This window comes from Rhinatrema bivittatum, chromosome 12, assembly GCF_901001135.1.
Source record: "Rhinatrema bivittatum chromosome 12, aRhiBiv1.1, whole genome shotgun sequence".
Classification (NCBI taxonomy): domain Eukaryota; kingdom Metazoa; phylum Chordata; class Amphibia; order Gymnophiona; family Rhinatrematidae; genus Rhinatrema; species Rhinatrema bivittatum.
Genome location: NC_042626.1, coordinates 83,217,160 through 83,241,999, shown reverse-complemented (window position 1 = coordinate 83,241,999; position 24,840 = coordinate 83,217,160). Strand labels below are relative to the sequence as shown.

The 24,840-nt window shown below is 43.8% G+C and overlaps 1 protein-coding gene across 2 annotated transcripts in view; it reads right to left on the bottom strand.

Annotated features, from left to right (window-relative positions):
• Window positions 1-24,840, bottom strand: part of LOC115074348 (endoplasmic reticulum membrane sensor NFE2L1-like) — a 266,568-nt gene that overhangs the window by 169,110 nt on the left and 72,618 nt on the right. For both annotated transcript variants that reach the window (XM_029573699.1, XM_029573700.1), the window contains exon 2: window positions 12,485-12,536. The gene's annotated coding sequence lies outside the window, so the exon portion shown is untranslated. The remainder of the gene's footprint in view (window positions 1-12,484; window positions 12,537-24,840) is intronic.

The window sequence follows — 24,840 nt, the reverse complement described above, 5'->3', positions numbered from 1 at the left end:
TGCGATAAGATTCTGTGATCGCAATGTGGGTATATGCATCTTTCAGGTCTAGAGAGCATAGCCAATCCCCTCTTTGCAGCAGAGGGAGCAGCGAGCCCAGGGTTACCATCTTGAACTTTTCCTTGAAAAGGTATTTGTTGAGGGCCCGTAGGTCCAGGATTGGACGAAGTCCCCCTGACTTTTTTGGTATCAGGAAGTACCTGGAATAGAACCCGAGTCCTTGTTGTAAAGGAGGAACGGGTTCTATAGCGTTTGACTGTAGGAGAAGAGAAACTTCCTGCTCTAACAGAACAGAGTGATCGGTGAGTCTCCACGCCTGCAAAGGTGGGGAGTCGGCAGGAAGGGATAGGAAGTTGAGGTGGTAACCCTGTGCAATAATTGCTATCACCCATTGATCTGTGGTGATTTGATGCCACTTTTCTAGGAAGTGGCACAGCCGTCCTCCTACCGGTATAGCTGGAAGAGGGGTTTGGCAACTGCTCTCTAAGTGAAAGTCAAAAACCCGCCGCAGGGCCCGGTTGTGGAGCTGTTGCAGGCTTTTGTTTGCGAGGCTGAGTCTTATGGTAAGACCGTGCAGGCCTAGGCTTGGTTGATGGGGGATAATACTTTCGTGGCCTAAAGAAAGACTTCTTGGAATCCTTTCTAAAGGGCTGTTTAGAAGGCAAGTCAGGAGGAATGGATGAGAGCTGTTTAAGTGTCTCATGATGATCCTTCAATTCAGCAACAATTTGTTGAATTTGCTCACCAAACAAATTATCCCCTAGGCAGGGTAAATCAGAGAGCCTGTCCTGAACTTCTGGACGAAGGTCGGAGGATTTAAGCCAAGCCCAATGTCTGGCAGAGATGGCCGTAGCAGAAATTCTAGTGGAAGCATCAAAGATGTCATAGGCTGTTCGTATTTCATGCTTCCCAGCTTCAAACCCTTTATTTAGAAGGGATTGAAGCTGTGGCTGGAACTGTTCAGGCAAGGCATCAGTGTATTCCTGCATCTGTTTCAGGATGACCCTATTATATTGAGTCATATAAAGTTGATAAGAAGCTATTCTGGAAATCAGCATAGCTCCATGATATACCTTCCTACCTATACTATCCAAGAATTTGTTTTCCTTAGTAGGAGGTATGGAAGAGTGTGGCTTTAGTCGCTTAGCTTTCTTTTGAGCTGATTCTACGACTACAGAATGATGGTCTAACTGAGGTTTTTGAAAACCAGGTGCTGACTGTACAAGATATGTAGAGTCAGCTTTTTTGTTGACCGGGGAAACAGATCCGGGAGATTCCCAATTCTTTTTAAGAAGGTCTAGAAAAACCTGGTGAATGGGAATAGAAGTGATGACTTTCGGGGCATCCAAAAATTGGAGCAATTCCATCATCTGGTGCCTGTCATCTTGTTCGGATTGAAGTTGGAATGGGACCAACTCTGACATTTCCTTCACAAAATTTATGAAAGAGAGGTCCTCAGGGGGAGAACGCTTTCTACTCTCCGCAGGAGAGGGAGGTGAAGGCAAATCATCGGTGTCAGTAGGGGTATCATCACCCCAAGTATCATAGGGATCTGGATGATGACCTGCAGGACCTCGAGGGGGCTGAACACCTGAAGGCCCAGGTTGAGGTACCGAAATATCGATTGGAATCACCGGGGGCATCGAGAAAATCCTCGATGGAATCAGTGCCGGTATCGGTATCGATGGAATCGGTGTCGGCATCGGAAACCTCGGTGGAGCAGAGGTGCGTATCACCCCCAAAGAAGAAATCGGTGGCGAGGGACGACCTGGCATCGATTGAACAATTCCCGAAGGGGGAATTCGATACGGTGTTTCTCCGCTTGATGATAAACCTGTCGGTGACAGCGGTCTTATCGGTGTCGGTGACTGAGGTATCACCGGTGGAAGGGCTGTCATGAGCGCCTCCATCCGGTGTAGCAGCGGTGCCAGTGCTGCTGCAATTGGCTCGGTGACCGGTTCCACTCTCGGTGCCGGAGTCGGTGCCGGAGGAGTCTGGAACCGTAGCATCGCTTTGTCGATGGCCTCCTGGACCAGCCGGTCCAGTTCTGCCCGGAGACCAGGGGTAACAAGACCTGGCTCGACGGGAGAGGGAGGCTGAGGCTGAGCCGGAGGGACCACCGTCACCGGTGGGATCGCGGCTCCCAAACCCTGAGGGGGTGAGGGTTGCCTCGGTGCCTGCGAAACAGTAGTGGACGGTGCCACTTCTGATCGAGACTTTTTTGGCGGTGGCTCGGTCGGTGCTGAGGTCGATGACGTCGATTCCTCGACAGGCCGAGACTTATGATGTCGATGGCGATGTTTTTCTTTCCGATCCCCTCGATCATCAGGGGAAGGAACGGGAGTCGATGGCCGCGAAGTCATCGATGGCGGACGGTCACCGAAGGGTTGTCGATGATGATGAGACCTCGACGGTGCCGGTTCCGATGACGTCGATGCAATCGATGGCGTTGGGGTACGAGCTTGGAAGAGGAGCCCCATCTTCTCCATTCTGGCTTTGCGACCCTTTGGTGTCATTAGGGCACATTTGGTGCAAGTCAGAACATCATGCTCACTCCCTAAACACAAAACACAGACTCTATGAGGGTCTGTGATTGACATAGTTCGGGTACAGTCCCGGACACCGACGGAACCCCGACGCCATGGCGAAAGGCCAAAAATTTAGCCGCGGGACTTTCGAATGCCAACGGGCCTCAAGGGCCAAACTCGACGGAAGTCGACCAAACGAAGGCAAAAACTTACCGAAGTTCCGCGGACCGAAAAATTCGTCAAAGGGAGACCCCTGAGGGGCAAATTTTTCTCAGAATTAGTTATTTGAAATTCCTGTCAGGAACGTGGTTAAGAGCTCTTCTACCGCGTGGCTACTGCTGCGCGGAAAAAAGAAGACTGAAGGGAGACCCCTGCTGGCTGCAGGGTTAGTGCCGTGCTGGGCATGCCCAGTAGGGGCCAGTCAAAGTTCCTGAAACTTTGACAGAAGTTTTCCGTGGTTGGGCTCCATCCTCGATGTCACCCATTTGTGAGGACTAACATCCTGCTGTCCTGTGAGAACACCTGTTACATCAGGTAAGCAACATTTGCTATCTGTCTCTTAAGAGAGGATATCCTCTTTGCTTCTAGGAAACATTTCATCAGAAATTCTTACAGCTTCAATGAAAAATTTTACATATGGTGTATTCAAGGAAAAATTTGACCTATTTACCTGCTTGCCACAAAAACTCTTATTTTACCCTTCCTCACCCAGCCTAAGTACTTCCTCAGTGAAAGTGCATCAGGTGCAATAAATAAAAATAAAATAGCAGCATACCACACAAACATTGATGAAAGCCTGTTATAACTTCACCCACAGGTACTAAAATTCATGACGTTTTTGACATATCAAGCTCTGTTCAAGAATTCCCTAGTCCCACAGGACCTGAAACTGCCATCTAAACCCATTGAATCAGCAGAGCTAAAACATCTAACATGGAAAGTTTTGGTGTCTCTGCCGTGGTGTCCTCTGCACAGAAAGTAAGTGAAACTGAAGCACTCATCTCCACATCTACAGTTCTTCCACCATACGGTAGTCCTACAAACTTATCCTACACTTTTACCAAAAGGTGATCTCATATTTTCACATCAATTAATAGTACTTCCTACATTCTTCCCAAAGTCTCATGTGCACAAAGGTAAACATGCCCTTCATGCTCTTGACTATAAAAGAGTACTGGCTTACTACATGAAAAGGACATAAAGCATATCATCACTACATTTATTTATTTATTTAACATTTTTTATATACCGAGGTTCTGGTAACAATGTTACTAATCACTTCGGTTTACATATAACATTGAAAAGACATAACCCATGTGTCTTACAGAGAACCAGGAAATGAGGAACTTGGGAATAATTAAATAACACATTTTGAAATACATAATTTTTTTAAATAACAGAGATCTAACAAACTAGCGGTTAGGATCAAACATGTGACAAGTGGACGATCTTAGGCAGGAGTAAATTGTAAATGTTCTGGGATTATTAAGCATTGGGAGACATAATGAATAGACCAGGGAGGAAGAGTGTTAGTAAAGTCCAACTCAGGCGTAGGCTTGAGTGAAAAGCCAAGTCTTGAGTCTTTTTTTGAATGTGATTGGACATTGTTCGAGCCTAAGGTCTGAAGGGAGAGAGTTCCATTGGTTAGGACCCCCTGTGGAGAAGGCTCTTTTGTTTGAAGATATCTTGAATGGCGGGGTTTTTAGAGAGCCTTTTTGAGCAGATCTCAACGGACGGGAGGAAGAATGCAACTGCAATGGGATCCTGAGGTCGAGGTGTGAGGTTTTGTAGATAGCTTTGTGAATGGTTAAGAACATAAGAACATAAGAAAATGCCATACTGGGTCAGACCAAGGGTCCATCAAGCCCAGCATCCTGTTTCCAACAGTGGCCAATCCAGGCCATAAGAACCTGGCAAGTACCCAAAAACTAAGTCTATTCCATGTAACCATTGCTAATGGCAGTGGCTATTCTCTAAGTGAACCTAATAGCAGGTAATGGACTTCTCCTCCAAGAACTTATCCAATCCTTTTTTAAACACAGCTATACTACCTGCACGAACCACATTCTCTGGCAACAAATTCCAGAGTTTAATTGTGCGTTGAGTAAAAAAGAACTTTCTCCGATTAGTTTTAAATGTGCCCCATGCTAACTTCATGGAGTGTCCCCTAGTCCTTCTACTATCTGAAAGAGTAAATAACCGGTTCACATCTACCCGTTCTAGACCTCTCATGATTTTAAACACCTCTATCATATCCCCCCTCAGTCGTCTCTTCTCCAAGCTGAAAAGTCCTAATCTCTTTAGTCTTTCCTCATAGGGGAGTTGTTCCATTCCCCTTATCATTTTGGTAGCCCTTCTCTGTACCTTCTCCATCGCAATTATATCTTTTTGAGATGCGGCGACCAGAATTGTACACAGTATTCAAGGTGCGGTCTCACCATGGAGCGATACAGAGGCATTATGACATTTTCCGTTTTATTCATCATTCCTTTTCTAATAATTCCCAACATTCTGTTTGCTTTTTTGACTGCCGCAGCACACTGAACCGACGATTTCAATGTGTTATCCACTATGACACCTAGATCTCTTTCTTGGGTTGTAGCACCTAATATGGAACCCAACATCGTGTAATTATAGCATGGGTTATTTTTCCCTATATGCATCACCTTGCACTTTTCCACATTAAATTTCATCTGCCATTTGGATGCCCAATTTTCCAGTCTCACAAGGTCTTCCTGCAATTTATCACAATCTGCTTGTGATTTAACTACTCTGCACAATTTTGTGTCATCTGCAAATTTGATTATCTCACTCGTCGTATTTCTTTCCAGATCATTTATAAATATATTGAACAGTAAGGGTCCCAATACAGATCCCTGAGGCACTCCACTGTCCACTCCCTTCCACTGAGAAAATTGCCCATTTAATCCTACTCTCTGTTTCCTGTCTTTTAGCCAGTTTGCAATCCACGAAAGGACATCGCCACCTATCCCATGACTTTTTACTTTTCCTAGAAGCCTCTCATGAGGAACTTTGTCAAACGCCTTCTGAAAATCCAAGTATACTATATCTACCGGTTCACCTTTATCCACATGTTTATTAACTCCTTCAAAAAAGTGAAGCAGATTTGTGAGGCAAGACTTGCCCTGGGTAAAGCCATGCTGACTTTGTTCCATTAAACCATGTCTTTCTATATGTTCTGTGATTTTGATGTTTAGAACACTTTCCACTATTTTTCCTGGCACTGAAGTCAGGCTAACCGGTCTGTAGTTTCCCGGATCGCCCCTGGAGCCCTTTTTAAATATTGGGGTTACATTTGCTATCCTCCAGTCTTCAGGTACAATGGATGATTTTAATGATAAGTTACAAATTTTTACTAATAGGTCTGAAATTTCATTTTTTAGTTCCTTCAGAACTCTGGGGTGTATACCATCCGGTCCAGGTGATTTACTACTCTTCAGTTTGTCAATCAGGCCTACCACATCTTCTAGGTTCACCGTGATTTGATTCAGTCCATCTGAATCATTACCCATGAAAACCTTCTCCATTACGGGTACCTCCCCAACATCCTCTTCAGTAAACACCGAAGCAAAGAAATCATTTAATCTTTCCGCGATGGCCTTATCTTCTCTAAGTGCCCCTTTAACCCCTCGATCATCTAAAGGTCCAACTGACTCCCTCACAGGCTTTCTGCTTCGGATATATTTAAAAAAGTTTTTACTGTGAGTTTTTGCCTCTACAGCCAACTTCTTTTCAAATTCTCTCTTAGCCTGTCTTATCAATGTCTTACATTTAACTTGCCAATGTTTATGCTTTATCCTATTTTCTTCTGTTGGATCCTTCTTCCAATTTTTGAATGAAGATCTTTTGGCTAAAATAGCTTCTTTCACCTCCCCTTTTAACCATGCCGGTAATCGTTTTGCCTTCTTTCCACCTTTCTTAATGTGTGGAATACATCTGGACTGTGCTTCTAGAATGGTATTTTTTAACAATGACCACGCCTCTTGGACATTTTTTACTTTTGTAGCTGCTCCTTTCAGTTTTTTTCTAACAATTTTTCTCATTTTATCAAAGTTTCCCTTTTGAAAGTTTAGCACGAGAGCTTTGGATTTGCACACTGTTCCTTTTCCAGTCATTAAATCAAATCTGATCATATTATGATCACTATTGCCAAGCGGCCCCACCACCGTTACCGTTGAGAGTGTTTTGTAGAGGATTCTATATTTTATAGGGAGCCAATGGAGATTCTTTAAAATTGGAGTAATGTGGTCCCTTTTTTTTGCTTTAGTTAGAATCCTAGCAGTGGCATTTTGTAGCAATTGTAGAGGTTTTAGGGAGATAGCTGGGAGACCAAGTAAAAGAGAATTGCAGTAATCAATTTTAGAGAATATAATTGCTTGCAAAACTGATCTGAAATCATGGGGGTGAAGAAGGGGTCTGATTCTTTTTAAAACTTGGAGTTTGAAGAAGCATTCTTTCACGGTGTTACTGATGAAGCTTTTGAAATTCAGTTGGTTATCCATGATGACTCCTAGGTTTCTGACCCGGGGAGATAGATAAGGTGGTGCCACTGGATGAGTGTTAGGGAGCTGGTAGTTGCCATCTTGGGTGATGAGGAGGAATTCAGTTTTGTTGGCATTGAGAATTAGGCATAGATCAGCAAGGAGATTGGATATGGAAGTGAAGCATGAATTCCAAAAATGAAGGGTTTCTTGCAGAGATCTGGTAATTGGAATGAGGATTTGGACATCGTCTGCATAAAGGTAGTGGGTTAGATTCAGCTTAGATAGTAGATTACAGAGAGGGAGCAAGTAGATATTGAATAAGGTCGGGGATAAGGAGGATCCTTGAGGGACGCCTAGACTTGAACTGATAGGCTGAGACTCATTGTTGTTGATTTTAACTTTATAAAATCTGTCTTGTAGGAAGGATTTAAACCAATTGAAAGCGGTGTTTTTAATTCCAATCTCTGCTAGTCGGTCTAGGAGGATCTTATGGTTAACAGTGTCAAATGCCGCTGATAGATCGAGGAGGATAAGAAGGCACGGTTGTTTTTTTTCCGAGGTTGAAGAGAATGTTGTCGGTTAGAGAAATTAGAAGGGATTCAGTGCTTCGGGATTTGCGGAAGCCAAACTGCATTGTGGCGAGAATGTTGTTGTCGTCTAAGAATTCACAGAGTTGATGATTTACTATTCTTTCAAGGATTTTAGCTATAAAAGGGAGATTTGCTATTGGCCTAAAGTTAGCTAGGTTATCCGGAGAGAGATTTGGCTTTTTTAGAAGAGGTTTCAGGATGGCGAGTTTGAGAGGGGTTGGCACTGAGCCCTGAATTAGGGAAGCATTGATGATTTGAGCGATTGGCTTAGCAATAGCTTTGGCGCTTGCTATGAGAAGATTAGCTGGAATCAAATCAAGAGGGTGGGAAGCAGGTTTAAGTTTTTTTAGGATGTTTTCAATCTCTAGCGAGGATGCTAGTTCGAAGGCTTCCAGGCTCGAGGCATGTGATGGAGTTGATGCTGAGAGAAGATTTTGGGGGGAAGGATTTTTATGATCCAGAAGCGGTTTCAGGAGGTTGGATATTTTTTCCTTGAAGAAGAAAGCAAGTTCCTCGGCTTTGTTTGCAGCTTTTTCATCCAGAATGACGGTTGAGGGAGGTTTGGTGAGGGATGAGACCAGAGAGAAAAGGGCTTTAGGTTCATAAATGAAATGGTGGATTTTTCGGGAGTAGAAATCTCTTTTTGTCTGGAGGATGGAGATCCTGTATTGGTGCATGCTGGTTTTGAAGGAAGAGATGTTTGCAGTAGTAGGGTTTTTCCGCCAGATGAGTTCTTTGTTTCTAAGTTCCCACTTTAAGTGTTTAAGTTCTGGGGTGTACCATGGCTTTTTCTTTTGTTTATTAGAGTTGATGGTTTTGGAGACTAGAGGGCATGTCAGATCTGCAACTTTGTTAGTTATAGAGGACCAGGATGCGATGGCTGAGTCAGCGTCCGTTATGTTAATGTGTTTTAGTTCCTCAGATAGATGTGTGATGAGTGTTTCCTGGTTGCATAATTTTCTGAAATGAACTGATGTTTTCTGTGAGGTTGAAGGGATTGGATGGTGTATGGTTAAAGAGGTGTTGATTAACTTGTGATCAGACCAGGGAATTGGCAAGCATACTGCGGGAGCAGAAAGGGTGAGACATTGATTGATAAAGATTAGGTCTAGGGTGTGTCCTGCTTTGTGGGTGGGTTCGTTTATTAGCTGATGAAAGCCCATGAGGTTGATGAAGATATCGCAGTTGGAGGAACGGGGATTAGCATCCACGTGAAGATTGAAATCTCCGAGCAGTATGGCTGGCGTGTCCGAGTTGATGTGTCTAGCGATGTATTCAATTAATGGAGAAGGGTCTGAATCGAGACAGCCTGGAGGAGCGTAGATGAGGCCTAATTGTAGGTGAGGGGATTTGAAGACAGCAAATTCTAGAGAGGGGGAAGAGTTAGTTGTGATAAGGGATAATCCAAGAATTTTTTTAGATGCTAATAGCAGACCGCCTCCTCGTTTTTTTGGTCTAGGGATGGAGAAAATATCAAATGTTTGGAGAGGAAGTTGGTTGAACAGTACTGTGTCTTCTGGTTTTAGCCAAGATTCGGTGATGGCACAAAGATCTGGTTGCTCTTCCTCAAGATAGTCATAGAGTAGGTGGGTTTTTTTTGTTAGGGATTGAGCGTTCAAAAGGGTTACTGAGAATAGGGTAAGACCAAGGAGTTGGTTTAGAGGAGAGAGAGCATGATTGGTAAAAGCCTTTTTTGTCGAAATTGTAGATCGGAAGGTGCGACTTGTTTATTTGGTGAGTATCTTCTTCTTTTATATATGATTGGAATAGCATTGAGTCTCATGTTTGTTGAAAGAGAAGGATGGATGGGATGGGGAGTGAAGAGTGAAAGAAAGATTTTAGTGGGGGAGCCGAAGCAAGATATCAGGCAGTTAGAGCGGTGGCTAAGCAGTAAGACTGTGTGGTGATTCGGGGCTTTTCTTGGGGCTGTACGGAGGGGCGTACACAGGTGGCATAAACAGGTGCAGGCCCCTTTAATGAGGGAGAGCCCTGACTTTTAAGGGCTCTTACCTGGTTGTATGATGTTGTATCTTGGCGTAAGTTCCTGGGTTTTTTGAATATGGTGCTTCTTTGCCTGCTGGGAGGTCTCGGTGTGAAGCGAGGTAGGTAGATCCAAGGTGGAGAGATGTCGAAGGAAGGGGATGATGAGGGGTACTAGTAGTAAGTCAGCAGATGAGGCGAAAACAGTTGTACAGGACTGTAGGCAGTAGGCTCTGCTGGGGGCTCCCTCGGGGCTGCACAAAGGGGCGCACAAAGGGGCCTGCCCCTTTGGCACGCGACGCTCGGCACCGCACAGAGCACTGAATTTTAAATCCCCGCAGGGTGAGCTCCGATTGGCAGCGCTGGCTGGTGGGCGTGGTTAAGCCAGTCTCGGCACAGTTTTCCTTTTTTTTCAGATTTTTTCTTTTTTGCTTGGCTGCGCTGTCGGCGCTGAGGCCGACCGGGTGGGGAGCGTGATTACCTGACCTTCCCCCGGTGGGGCTCGGTGCCGATCGCGCAGGCCCTCCCCAGCGATTGCAGCGGTGGAAGATGAAGAAGGTGCGACTCTAACTCTTTACATCATTTAACTCTTTAACTCTTCACATCATTTCAGCCAAACAGATTAGGAACTGCGGTATCGCAAAGAACGTTATCATACTGGTTACAACTTACCAAGAAGGCAATTAAGTGATCCAGTAAAAGCACAAGAAGTAAATGTCATGGTTGCATCAGATGCACATCTCCACTCAAGAGGCATTTAGAGCTGCAACATGGTTCTCAGTTGCACTTTTATACCTAAGCTCTGTCTAGAGGAGACAGTACATTTAGACAAGCAGTATGACAAACCCTTTTCTATTGATAGTCATCTCCCTCCACAATATGCATGTCTGAGTTTCTCAAAAAAAAACAACAAACCATCATCAAAATGGAAAACAGGCAACAATCATTCACCCTCACTTGTTTTGTTGATGGAGAAAGTAAAGTTGTTTACTTTTAGCCTGTTTTCTATGGAGAATGCCTGATACATCAGACATTAGGGATGTGAATCGTTTTTTGACGATTTAAAATATCGTCCGATATATTTTAAATCGTCAAAAATCGTTAGGGCCACGATACAATACCAATTCCCCCGATTTATCGTCAAAAAAATCGTAAATCGGGGGAAGGGGGAGGGCAGGAAAACCGGCACACTAAAACCCCCTAAAACCCACCCCCGACCCTTTAAATTAAATCCCCCACCCTCCCGAACCCCCCCCCCCCAAATGCCTTAAATTACCCTGGGGTCCAGCGGCGGTCCATAGCTAAATCGGGGGAAGGGGGAGGGCAGGAAAACCGGCACACTAAATCCCCCTAAAACCCACCCCCGACCCTTTAAATTAAATCCCCCCCCCCCCAAATGCCTTAAAGTACCCTGGGGTCCAGCGGCGGTCCAAAACGGGCCGAAAACCGGCACACTAAATCCCCCTAAAACCCACCCCCGACCCTTTAAATTAAATCCCCCCCCCAAATGCCTTAAAGTACCCTGGGGTCCAGCGGCGATCCGAAACGGGCTCCTGCTGTTGAAGCGTGTTGTCTTCAGCCGGCGCCATTTTCCAAAATGGCCGCCGCAAAATGGCGGCGGCCATAGACCAACACGATTTGACCGCAGGAGGTCGCTTCCGGACCCCCGCTGGACTTTTGGCAAGTCTTGTGGGGGTCAGGAGGCCTCCCCAAGCTGGCCAAAAGTCTCTGGGGGTCCAGCGGGCATCTGGGAGCGATCTCCTGCCGCGAATCGTTTTCCGTACGGATAATGGCGCCGGCCATACGCGTATGGCCGGCGCCATTTTCCATACGGAAAATGGCGATGGCAGGAGATCGACTGCAGGAGGTCGTTCAGCGGAGGTCCGGAACCCTCGCTGAACGACCTCCTGCAGTCGATCTCCTGCCGGCGCCATTATCCGTACGGAAAACGATTCGCGGCAGGAGATCGCTCCCGGACGCCCGCTGGACCCCCAGAGACTTTTGGCCAGCTTGGGGGGGCCTCCTGACCCCCACAAGACTTGCCAAAAGTCCAGCGGAGGTCCGGAAGCGACCTCCTGCGGTCGAATCGTGTTGGTCTATGGCCGTCGCCATTTTGCGGCGGCCATTTTGCAAAATGGCGCCGGCTGAAGACAACACGCTTCAACAGCAGGAGCCCGTTTCGGACCGCCGCTGGACCCCAGGGTACTTTAAGGCATTTGGGGGGGTTCGGGAGGGAGGGGGATTTAATTTAAAGGGTCGGGGGTGGGTTTTAGGGGGATTTAGTGTGCCGGTTTTCCTGCCCTCCCCCTTCCCCCGATTTAGCTATGGACCGCCGCTGGATCCCAGGGTAATTTAAGGCATTTGGGGGTGGGGGATTTAATTTAAAGGGTCGGGGGTGGGTTTTAGGGGGTTTTAGTGTGCCGGTTCACGATTTTAACGATTTTCACGATATTCTAAACACCCAAACGGCAACGATACGATTCCCTCCCCCTCCCAGCCGAAATCGATCGTTAAGACGATCGAGGACACGATTCACATCTCTATCAGACATATATACCCATGCTTCATCCTGGGGAATTAACTATTCAGCTTTGAATTAGACTGAAGGGACTCATGAGGTAACAGCACATGCTCAGAAAAACCTAAGAGGAAAGCTATTCTGTGTTGGAGCTGTCAGACGATATCACCTACACATGTGTAATTTATCCTATCTACAGAGAATCCCTGTTACAGATAAGCAACTTCACTTTCACCTATAAGATTATAAAAGCTGTCTTCAATGATTATCAAATCACAAAGTAATCCTGGAATTCTTTGTAATGGTGCACAGTCTTAAGGAGCAGAAAAATTTTGCTCTTGACAGTACCAACAAATCACTTACCTTCTCCTGATTTGCCAACATTATCCCTTGATCACCAATGCAAAGGCATCATCTACAGGAAAGAAAATAGAATTGCTGCTTACCAGGATACAAACAGCAAAAAAAATAAAATAAAATCTGGCACTTATAGAAACACAGAATATGACAGCAGGAATAGACCATAAGATTCATCCAATCTAACCAATATCATCCCTGTTGCATACATAGACCACAGTTGATCGTAGGCATTCCCCTAAATCTTCTGTAACAAGGGAATTCTCTATGCTTACCCCAGGCTTTCTTGACTTTATTTTCACCATGAGTCCATGCCATGCATCCACCAGTCTCTGTTTTCTGATCATGTTGTTCTTGAGTCTACCCCTTTGGTGCTGATACCATAACCTCTTCTTCTAGAGCATTCTTTCTTATGAAAAATATTCTTATGCTTGTATATATCTTTGGGGTTTCTATCATATTCCCCATCCCCACCTTTTCTCTACGGTTTACATAAATCTGTCCTTAAGTTGTATCTCATGTAGCTATTTTTTTTTGGTATAGATCCTGCACCATTTTGAAAGCTCTTCTCTATATAACCTCCAACGTTTAGAGGTAAAAACTTCAGAATTGGACACTGCTAGGTTAGATAACACACAATGCCTCTGTAAAAGTAATTTATCACCTCCTTTTTTCTTCTAACATGCCTTATCGTAAGCTCCTTTGCATCCCTCTTGCTCTGGCCACTACCTTATCACACTCTTTGCCGACTTGAGATTTTACTGATGTCCTGCTCCCAGGATTTCTGCAACCCAAATGCATGATTTTGCACTTATAAAGCTCCATGGTGTTAATTTTTTTCCCTAAACAAATTCAGAACATAAGGTGCCATACTGGATCAGACGAAGAGTTCATCAAGTCCAGCATCTCATTTCCAACAGTGGCCAATCCAGTGTACAACTACCTGGTAAATACCCAAACAGTAAATAAGTCCCATGCTACTAATGCCATAATAAGCAGTGGCTATTCCCTAAGTCAAGTTTATTTATTTACAAATTTTTATTCCACCTATAACAGCTTCCTGTGCTAGGCAGATTACAACAATCAACCTAATAAATGAAGCTTGACTGACGTGCCACAAATGCGCAGTAGAGAGCAGCTCTACTGCGCATGCGTGAGAGCACGTCGGTCAGAGGGGAGCCCAGCGGCGAGGAGGAGCAGCGGCGGCAGCACAGAAGGTCTCCGGGGGGGGGGTGTCTCTCTCTCTTACGGGGAGAAGCAGCGGCAGCGGCCCAGATACAGAAATGGGAGGTCGCCGGGAGTCTCTCTCTCGCGCGCCTCATGACAGAGCCCAGTGGAGCGGCGCGTGCGAGAGAGATCGATCCCCGGAGACCTCATATTTCTGTATCTGTGCCACCGCTGCTTCTTCCCGCGCGCGAGAGAGGGACCCCCCCCGGAGACCTCCAATGGAGGAGCAGCAGCGGCGGGTAAGTGTCAGGCGGGCCAGAGAGAAGAAGAGGGAGTGGAGGAGGGCTGAGGGAGAGGGACAGGGTTGTGGAGGAAGGGGGAGGGGAAGGAAGAGGATGTAAGTGGGGAGGGTAAAGTTGTGGAATACAGAAAAAGGGAGCGGAGGAGGGCTGAGGGAGAGGGAAGGGGTTGTGGAGGAGGTGGGAGGGATAGGGAAGATGAGAAGGGATGGAAGGAAGAGGATTAAGTGGGAAGGGTAAAGTGGAGTAGAGAAAAAGGGAGTGGAGGAGGGCTGAGGGAGAGGGGGGAAGGAAAGGAAAGGTGAGTGGGGAAGAGGATATGACTGAACAAATGGGAAGGGTAAGAAGTTCTGAAGAAGAGAAAAAAGTGGAGGAGGGCTGGGAGAGGGAAGGAGTTGTGGAGGTGGTGGGAGGGGAAGGAAGAGGATGTGAGTAAGTGGGGAGGGTAAAGTTGGGGAGTACAGAAAAGGAGTGGAGGAGGGCTGAGGGAGAGGGGAAGGGGTTGTGAAGGAGGTGGGAGGGGAAGGAAGAGGATGTGAGTAAGTGGGGAGGGTAAAGTTGTGGAGTACAGAAAAAGGGAGTGGAGGAGGGCTGAGGGAGAGGGTAGAAGGGGAAGGTGAGAGGGGAAGGAAAAGGGAAGAGGATATGACTGAACAAGTGGGAAGGGTAAGAAGTTCTGGAGAAGAGAAAAAAGAGTGGTGGAGGAGAGCTGGGAGAGGGAAGGAGTTGTGGAGGAGGTGGGAGGGGATGGAAGGAAAAGGGAAGTTGTGGAGAACAGAGCGGCTCTAACCGTGCCGGTCTGAACGATGGAATCTCGCCCGTTTTAACGGGCTTAACGGCTAGTTAAAATATAAAACAAATCATCAATAATATACAAAAAGTAAACAAACAATCCATAAAATAAATAAAAATTTATTTATTTATTTATTTATTGTTTTTGTTATACCGAGTTTCATGATAGGCATCACATCAACCCGGTTTACAAATAACAAGGAGTGTAAAGCATAACGTAACGTAAAAAACAATATTTTCAATAAGAACCTTGAACTTTAAATACAGTGAATCAGAAAAAGGGAGAGGGAAAGTTACAAAAAACAAGGAAAATAAACTTGGGATGGAAGGGGAGAAATTGAACAGCACAATATTTACATTTCAGCCTATTAATACATTAGAATAGCAAGTGAAAAAATAAGACTATGAAACGGTACATAGGTAATCAATGAATAAATATGACACAGTTGTGAATGGTAATAGTATGATAAATATTCAGCAGGAATTAGTGAGAGAGGATTTGAGGTTGGTTGATTCGTGTTTACATTCCATTATTGCATATGAGTTAGTGCTAGTGAGAGGAGGTTTTATTCAAGGCTTGGAAATGCTTTTTTGAAAAGCCAAGTTTTTAGTCTTTTCCTAAATGTTAAAGAGCATGGCTCTTGTCTCAAATCAGGTGGGATCGAGTTCCAGAGAGCTGGACCTGCTGATAAGAAGGCTCTGAGACTCAAGGATTTATGTTGGTAGGTTTTGGCCTTTGGAATTTGGAGTGACTCTTTGTAGTGTTCCCTGATAGGCCTGGCGGAGGTGAATTTTTTAAGTGGTATTTGTAGGTCGAGTTGCGTGTGTTGGTTGATAGTTTTGTAAATGATGTTAATGGTTTTGTACATGATTCTATAGTGGATCGGAAGCCAATGGAGGTTTTTTGAGAATAGGTGAAATGTGGTCAATTTTCCTGGAATTTGTAAGGACTCTGGCTGCAGAGTTCTGAACCATTTGTAAAGGTTTGGTGTAAGAAGCTGGGAGGCCTAATAGTAATGAGTTGCAATAATCTAGTTTGGAAAAGATTATTGCTTGCAAGATTGTTCTGAAGTCCTGAGTGTGAAACAGCGGTTTTATTCTTTTCAGGATATGTAATTTGTAGAAGCAATCTTTGGTGGTTTGGTTAATGAATGTTTTGAGGTTGAGACGATTGTCTAGGATGGCTCCTAAGTCTCTTACGTGGGTTGTTTGAAGGAGTGTGGGTGGTTTAGGAAGTGTGTTATTGTTTTCCGGTGATATGAGCAGGAATTCTGTTTTCGAAGCATTGAGTACAAGGTTTAGACTGTTGAGAAGTTTAATTTCTAATAGGCAACTGTCCCAGTATTCCATTGTTTTTGAGATTGATTCTTTTATAGGGATTACGATCTGTACGTCGTCTGCAAAAAGGAAATGTTTCAGGCTTAATTTTGTAAGTAGTTGGCAGAGTGGTAGCAGGTAGACATTGAAAAGGGTGGGTGAAAGTGATGATCCTTGCGGCACTCCTCTATTAGAAGGGTGGTATTGGGATTCTTTATTATGAATTTTGACTCTGTATCCTCTGTTTTCTAGAAATGTTTTGAACCAGTTTAGTGTGGCACCTGTTAAACCAATGTTTGCCAGCTGTTTTAGAAGAAGGGCGTGGTTGACTGTGTCAAAGGCCGCCGAGAAGTCAAGGAGGATTAGTAAATATGCTTGGCCTTTATCAATACCAGAGAGTAGGTAGTCCATGAGTGAAATTAGTAGCGTTTCGATGCTTGCGGCTTTGCGAAAACCATATTGGTTTGGGGACAGAATACTGTGGTCCTCTAGGTAGTTGGATAGTTGGGTGTTTACCAGTTTTTCCATGATTTTAGCTATAAATGGTAGGTTGGAAATAGGGCGGAAGTTGTTGGGATCACAAGCATTTAGATTTGGTTTTTTTTAGCAGTGGTTTGATTGAGGCAGTTTTTAGGTCATCTGGGTAGATGCCATGTGATAAGGAGCAGTTTATAATATCTGCTAGGGTTTTTGCTATTGTGTCCGGGATAAGAAGAAGCATTTTGGTAGGGATTTGATCAAATGGGTGTGATGACGGTTTCATTCTTTTTAATACATTTTGTATCTCTGTGATTGTGATGGGTTCAAAGGCATTAAGCTGGATGTCTTTATTTTGGGGAAGATATGTGTTATCTGGAGACGTAGTGTTTGGAATCAGCTGATTAAGGAGATCCGATATTTTTTTGTTAAAATGAAGAGCCAATTCGTCTGCTTTAGTCTGGGCTTGTTCGGGTGGTATATCTGGAGTGATAGGTTTAGTGAGGCTGGAAACGAAGGCGAATAGAGCTTTTGAGTCAAAGCTGAGATGATGAACCTTTCGGGCATAGTAGTCTCTTTTGATTTTCAACGTGGTACTTTTGTAAAGATGGAGTGATCGTTTGTAATCAGAGAGTGAGGCTGGTGAAGGGGCTTTGCGCCATTTTCTTTCTTTTTGCCGAAGTAATTGTTTGAGTTTTCGTAGTTCATCATTATACCAGGGATGTCGTTTGGATGTATTAGCAGACCTTGTTTTGGTTGTCAGTGGGCAGAGAGTGTTTGCTATAGATTTTGTTATTTTGGACCAGGATTGGAGGGCAGCGTTAGGGGTAGATACTTCAATGAGTGGTAGATCCGAGGTTAGAGCTTTACTTAGATGTTCCGAGTTGCAAGGTTTTCTGTATAGGAAAGAGGGTCTTGAGTTGAGTTTGGAGTCTGATCGAGGTAAGGAAAAGCTGGTGGAGATTAGAGAGTGATCTGACCATGGGACTTTTTTGCAATTTGGTTGTTTTGTAAGAGAAATACCAGTGTTTGTAAAGAGTAGATCGAGCGTGTGGCCTGCTTTGTGGGTGGGTTTATTGATTTGTTGTCTGAATCCCATCGCTGACAGTGCGGTGAGGAGGGCTTCACAGTTTGTAGAGAGGGGAACTTTGTCAACATGTAAATTGAAGTCACCCAGGATTATAGCAGGGGAGTCAAGATTGAGATGCAGAGTTATGGTTTCGATGATAGGAGAGGAGTCTGACTCTAGTAAGCCTGGAGGGGCGTAGACTAGCAGGATTTGGAGTTGTTCTGATTTGAACAATCCTAGTTCTAGTTTAGTTACTGTACTGATGGGGTGGTGTGAGAACCTTAAGGATTCTTTTGCAGCTAGGAAGATACCCCCTCCTCTTTTTTTTGTCTTGGGATGGAGAAGAAATCGTAAGTCTGCGTTGGTAATTGGTTAATGAGTGTGATGTCCGTGGATTTGAGCCATGTTTCTGTTATGGCGCAAACGTCTGGGGTTGTGTCCTGCAGTATGTCGTTGAGTATAAGAGTTTTGTTGGTGAGAGATTGGGCGTTGAATAGGATTAGGTGAATAGGGTGAGGCCTAGTAACTGTGTAGTGGGGGAAATCATGATTGGGATGAGTGATTTGTAGGTGCATGGTCGGTAGTACAGATCCCTGAGGCACTCCATTGGTTACCTTCCTCCACTGAGAAATCAAAGATATGCGACACAAAATCCTAATAGTTTATGGATATCTCTGGGAACTTGTCCAAATATTTTTTTAAACCTAGCAATGCTAACTACTTTGAATTCCAAGCTTAGATGCATGCTGACTGAATAACAATTTTCTCCAATTTGTTTTAAGTGTGCTACTTGCTAACTTCATGGAGGTCCCACTAGTCCTTGTATTATCTGAAAATGAAAATAAACAATTCACATTTACCCATTCTAGTCCTCCCAAAATTTTATAGACCTCTATCATATCTCCCCTTAGCTTTATTCTCCAAAATGAAGAACCCTAACCTCTTTAGCCTTTCCTCATAAGGGAGCCATTCCATCCCCTTTATCATTTTGGTCAACCTTCTCTGAGCCTTTTCCAGTGTAACTGTATCTTTTTTGAGATACAGCAATCAGAATTGCACACAATAAAGGTGCTGTCTCACTATGAAAGAATACAGATGACAGTCTTCATTTCATTCACCTTTATGTTCCCAATTATTCTTAATATTCTATTTTTTTTAATTATTGTTGTAGCACACTGAGCTGATGATGTCAAAGTATTGTCCACTATAAAGCCCAAACCTTGTTGCTGGCTGGTAAATTCTAACATGGATCTTAACATCATGTAACTACAACATGGGTTATTTTTCCCAAGGTGCATAAAACTTTGCACTTGCCTACATTAAATTTCATCTGCCATTTGAATGCCCAGTCTTCCAGTCTCATCAGGTCCTCCTGCAATTTATCACAATCCACTTGTGATTTAACAACGCTAAATCATTTAATGTCATCTGCAAATTTGATCACCTCACTCACTGTTCTGCTTTCCAGATCATTTATAAATATATTATAAAGCACCAGTCCAAGTACAGATCCCTGAGGCACTCCATTGGTTACCTTCCTCCACTGAGAAAACTGACCATTTAATCCTACTCTATGTTTCAGATCTTTTAGCCAGTTTGAAATCCACAAAAGAACATTGCCTCCAATCCCATGACTTTTAAATTTTCTTAGGAATCTCTCATGGGAGAATTTGTCAAACGCCTTCTGGAAATCCAAATACACTACACAGGCTCACTTTTAGCCATATGTTTATTAACCCCTTAAAAAAAAAAATGTAGCAGATTTGGGAGGCAAAACTTCCCTTGGGTAAATTCACACTGGCCATGTCCCATTAAATCATGTCTAAATGTTCTGGGATTTTATTCTTTAGAATAATTTCTATGATTTTTCCTAGCAGTGAAGTTAGGCTCACTGGTCTATAGTTTTTCAGATCACCTCTGGAACCCTTTTTAAATAAATTGGGGTTACACTGGCCTATCCTCCAGTTTTCAGGTACAACGGAAGATTTTAATGATAGGTTTCGAGTTACTAGTAATAGTAATTAAATTTAGTTCTTTCAGAACCCTGGGATTTATACCAGCTGGTCTGGGTGATTTGCTACTGATTTCCTCCTCCACTAAACCTCTTCAGATGTTGCAAAACGCAGCAGCCAGGATCCTTACTAACACGCACAGGATGGACCACATCACAACGATACTAAAAATACTTCATTGGCTACCCATACACTTCAGAATACTCTTCAAGACTCTGACCATCATTCACAAATCCATATATCATCAATCCTCTCTGCAACTCACCATACCCCTCAAATTACACTCCTCTTCAAGACCAACCAGATCTGCATACAGAGGCTCCCTACAATTGCCTCCCAGCAGTTCCACTAAACATAACTCCATCGAAAAACGAGCGCTTTCCACCGCGGGACCACATCACTGGAACTCTCTCCCACCAGACCTACGCCAGGAACATTGTCATCTCACATTCAGAAAAAAACTGAAAACTTGGCTCTTCGCCCAAGCTTATCGCTGAAGAAACCCATGGTACCCGCAAGGACTTCCACCCCCCGGTTGATGTCCTCTTCCAGCTGCATTAAGTATCGGCTATTCTAGAACCGCTCATGTATATTAACATTGCAATTGAATCTCCATTATGTAAATATGTATTTAAGTTTAACAGAGAAGCAACCGCTCCTTGCTGTTCGGCTCTTCTATACGTTTAGAATAGAAATTGTTAATCTATCCTTTTTCTTCAAACAGCCATGTTCGACTTCCCTGTTTTAATGTAACTTTCGCTTCCTATGTTAACTGGTTTCCCCCCTTGTTTATTGTAAACCGGTACGATAAGACCTAGTCTTGAGCATCGGTATATTAAAAAGAACTTAAATAAATAAATAAATACTGTTTAGTTTGTCAATCTGGCCTATTACATCTTCCAGGTTCACCGTGATTTGTTTCAACTCAATTGAATCATCACCTTTGAAAAAATCTTTTCTGGAATGGGTATCTCTCCCACATCCTTATTTGTAAACACCGAAGCAAAGAATTAATTTAGTCCTTCCACGATGGCCTTATTGTCCCTAAGTGCCCCTTTAAGCCCTCGATCATCTAACAGCCCAAACAACTCCCTCACAGGCTTTCCGTTTCAGATATATTTTTTAAAAATGTATGAGTTTTTGCCTCTACGACCAGCTTCTTTTCAAATTCTCTCTTACCTTATCAATGTTTTACATTTAAACTTGCCAATGCTTACACTTTTTCCTATTTTTTTTTTCAGATGGATCCTCCTTCCAGTTTTTGAAGGAAATTCTTTTGGCTAAAACAGCCTCTTTCACCTCACCTTTCATACATCTGAACTGCGCTTCTGAAATCGTCATCACAGAATGTGAGCCCTTGGCTGTGGCATGGTTGACACAGCTTAGCAGCCAAGCTCACTAGGCCCATGCTGAGAGCAGGTGGATGCACTCTTGCTAGATCTGGGTCTTGGCTTCACCTATACTAGCCCCGTTCCCTACAGATTGAGCCCTTGAGTTCCAGGGACCAGCAGGTCCTGTAATGAATGGTCAGACAAAGACAGATAGCAGGCCAAGGTTAGGGCTGGCAGCGAACAGGCATCGAGATCCAGGCAGAGGTCAGGGGAGGCAGAGATCCAGAAGAATAGTCAGAGCCCAAGGCCAAGGTCAAATCAGAAGTCAGGCAGAGATGGACAAGACACAGACAGACAAGGCAAGGCTGGACCAGGCAAGGAAATAGCAAGGAAAGGCAGGAAGGAAAGCAACACATACTGCACAGGATGCAGGAGGACCTGTTGCTGAGGCATCGGAAAGGTGGTCATCGGATGGCTATTTGGCTTTGTGCGAGAACGAGAGTGGCAGTGTCCGTGCTGTAAAGAGGAAGGCATGGCGTCGGGGCAGGCCAGCAGCATCTTGAAATAAGTGTGGCTGGTCACGAGGTCTTCTTATGGACAGCCAAAATGTTACATTACAATGGTATTTTTAAATGTGTCCATACCTGTTGTACACTCAACCTTTGAAGCTGCACCTTTCAGTTTTTTTCTGTTTTGCACATTTTATGAAAAGCTCCCTTTTGAACATTTAGTGCTAGAGCTGTAGATTTATTTATTGTCCCCCTTCCAAGTAAAATTTGATCGTGCTATGATTATTGCCAAGTAGACCCACCACTATCACCTCTCACCCCAAATCCTGCATTCCACTAAGAATTAGATCTAAAATGGCTCATTCTTTTATTTATTTTATTTATTTATTTTTAATTTTTATATACCGGAATTCCTGTATGCAATACAAATCAATCCGGTTTACAAGTAACGAAAAGGTTGCCCTGGTCTGGGAGGTTAGACCGGGGTTTTTTTACATAGAACATTGAACAATAACAATCAACCATTGAACATTATTACAAGGAACATTGAAAGTAACAATAATATTTAACCAAATAACAAATAACCTTATTCGTGTATTGAATAGTATGTGTGTGTTCACCTTTTTTTCAAGCAACTTTAGTAGCGTATATGGTCTGCAGTAAGCGGTTATATAAAGGTGAATAATGACTGTTAAATAGACATGCGAATAAGCAAGTACGGGTATGAAATTGAGTGTCAAGGTATTAGTGACACCCTGCAATGGTTGGATCTGAAAGTCAGGAGGAGGTGCCTAGTTACACTCTGGGAATTGGAACGCTTGCCTGAAGAGCCAAGTTTTTAACCTTTTTTTGAACTCTGGTAGATTGGGTTCGAGTCGTAGGTCTGGTGGGAGCACATTCCATTGGTGTGGTCCCGCAGTGGAGAGCGCTCTTTTTCTTAGTGTTGATTTGGCAGGCACTGCGACTAATGTGCCTTTGTAGGCGCTTCTGATGGGTCTGGAAGATAAGTGTGGACGAAGTTGAGTTTGTAGAGATATAGGTGCGACGTTATGAATTGCTTTATGAATGATGGTTAAGGTTTTATATAGGATTCTCTGTTTGATGGGTAGCCAGTGGAGGTTGCCAGTGGAGGTTGCCAGTGGAGGTTTTATCTATTCCTGAATCAATTACTCCTTGAAGCAATCATTTATTCCATCCAGGATCTTTACCTCTCTAGTGTGTCTTAATATTACATTTACCCAGTCAATATTGTGGTAATTGAAATCTCCCATTATTACTGTTCTGGCAGATTTGTTAGCTTCTCTAATTTCTCTTAGCATTTCATCATCCATCTAATCATTTTGGCCAGGGGGACGGTAGTATACCCCAATCACTATACTCTTCCCCAACACACATGGGATTTCTACCCGTAAAAGATTCTAGTGTGCATTTAGTTTCCTGCAAAATCTTTATCCTGCTGGACTCTATGCCATCCTAAACATAAAGTGCTACACCCTTAAGTTGATCCACCCTATCATGGCAATATATTTTGTATCCTGTTATAGCACTGTCCCATTGATTATCCTCCTTCGACAAGGTCTCTGAGATGCCAAATTATATCTACCTCTTCATTCACTGCCATACACTCTAACTCTCCCATTTACTTCTTAGACTTCTAGCATTGGTATACAGACATTTCAAAATATGTTTTTTGTTTGAATTAACATCCTGCTTATCAGTGGACAGGGATAATTTGTAATCTTTTATATTAGGTGGTTCTTTACATATAGGTACATGGACTATATTTGGTTTTATTGGAACCTCTCTGATAGGATGCCCTAACTCATGTTTCATTAGTGTCTATCAAAGATACCTCCCTCGAAACCATACGCTGCTGAGTGACTGTCAGCCTCCCCCCTTGTTCTAATTTAAAAACTGTTCTCTCTCCTTTTTAAAGGTTAGAGCCAGTAGCCTGGTTCCACCCTGGTTAAGGTAGAAACTATCCCTTCAGAAAAGACTCCCCCCCCCTTCCCCAAAATGTTGTACAGTTCTTAATAAAATCAAAGCCCTCTTGCCTGCACCATTGTCTCATCCACACATGGAGACTCCGGAGTTCTGCCTGCCTCTGAGTGCTGCATAAGAAACAGGGAGCATTTCAGAGAATGACACCCTTGAGGGTCTGGATTTCAACTTTATACCTAAGAGCCTAAATTTGGCTTTCAGAACCTCCCTCCCTCACCTATCTATGTCATTGGTGCCTACATGTACCATGACAGCTGGCTCCTCCCCAGCACTATCTAAAATCCTATCTAGGTAAACCATCTTCGCAACTAGGCAGACAAGTTACCAAGTGAAACTCACATCTACCAGCCACCCAGTTATCTACATTCTTAATAATCGAGTCACAAACTATGATGGCCAACCTACCCTTTCCCTTCTGGGCACTAGCCTGTGGAAACTCATCCTTGGTGCAATAGGATAATGCATCACCTGGAGAGCAGCTCCTTGCTATATGATCACTTTCTGCTACACCAGGGTAATGCTCTCTGACTAGGTGAACCTGTTCCTCCAAAACAGCACAGGGGCTGCCACACTGGAGGTGGGACTTGGCTATTATGTCCCTGAAGGTCTCCTCTAGATCTGCCACCCTAAGAACATAAGAACATAAGAAAATGCCATACTGGGTCAGACCAAGGTTCCATCAAGCCCAGCATCCTGTTTCCAACAGTGGCCAATCCAGGACATAAGAACCTGGCAAGTACCCAAAAACTAAGTCTATTCCATGTAACCATTGCTAATGGCAGTGGCTATTCTCTAAGTGAACTTAATAGCAGGTAATGGACTTCTCCTCCAAGAACTTATCCAATCCTTTTTTAAACACAGCTATACTAACTGCAACGAACCACATTCTCTGGCAACAAATTCCAGAGTTTAATTGTGCGTTGAGTAAAAAAGAACTTTCTCCGATTAGTTTTAAATGTGCCCCATGCTAACTTCATAGAGTGTCCCCTAGTCCTTCTACTATCCGAAAGAGTAAATAACCGATTCACATCTACCCGTTCTAGACCTCTCATGATTTTAAACACCTCTATCATATCCCCCCTCAGTCGTCTCTTCTCCAAGCTGAAAAGTCCTAACCTCTTTAGTCTTTCCTCATAGGGGAGTTGTTCCATTCCCCTTATCATTTTGGTAGCCCTTCTCTGTACCTTCTCCATCGCAATTATATCTTTTTTGAGATGCGGCGACCAGAATTGTACACAGTATTCAAGGTGCGGTCTCACCATGGAGCGATACAGAGGCATTATGACATTTTCCGTTTTATTCATCATTCCTTTTCTAATAATTCCCAACATTCTGTTTGCTTTTTTGACTGCCGCAGCACACTGAACCGACGATTTCAATGTGTTATC